Below are 583 nucleotides of genomic sequence, written 5' to 3' on the forward strand. Positions count from 1 at the left end.
TCCCCCTGTGCTGTCATCTAAATCCTCTCCGGGCGCCGTCCAGGTAGGAGTCAGGTTCTGGGAGGCATCGTCGAGGCCACTGCAACAGTGACATGGGAGCACCAAGGAAACTCATGTTGACCGCCCTTCATCAATTCTTCAGATGCACACACTGACCGCGAAATGTCAAATAAATATGAAGGTACCGCAATTTACCGGCGTCTTGGCTTTAGCCCTGGTCGCTAGACATGAAGCACAATCCTTCTGCACTAGGCCGGAGATAGACGTCTGATTGTGGCAAAAACTAGACTGGTTCTGAAAAGCAATGACCCATTGCGACCACAAAGAAGTCATGTTACTGCCTTGACTTCTTGAAGTATTTTAGTGACTATTGACTTGGAAGCACTGTTCGTTTAAGGGGTGGTCACGCTAGCGCTTTATCACCAACAAATGCCTGATGACATGCGTGAAATCCTTGGACGCACAGAGTCCCATGTGCATGGGCTGATTTTCATCACATGGTCAACATCATTCAGATGCGAGCCCGCAAACGAATAGCGAAAAAGCTGTACTCTAAATAAAAATATGAAATTAAATCGTCATG

The 583-nt window shown here is 47.2% G+C and overlaps 1 protein-coding gene across 1 annotated transcript in view; it reads left to right on the forward strand.

Moving 5' to 3' along the window:
- The window catches only part of LOC119588607 (calcium-activated chloride channel regulator 3A-1-like), a gene marked incomplete in the record, with an annotated part of 45,835 nt that overhangs the window by 40,775 nt on the left and 4,477 nt on the right, over positions 1 to 583 (forward strand).

The sequence above is a fragment of the Penaeus monodon genome, chromosome 24, assembly GCF_015228065.2.
Source record: "Penaeus monodon isolate SGIC_2016 chromosome 24, NSTDA_Pmon_1, whole genome shotgun sequence".
Taxonomy (NCBI): Eukaryota; Metazoa; Arthropoda; class Malacostraca; order Decapoda; family Penaeidae; genus Penaeus; species Penaeus monodon.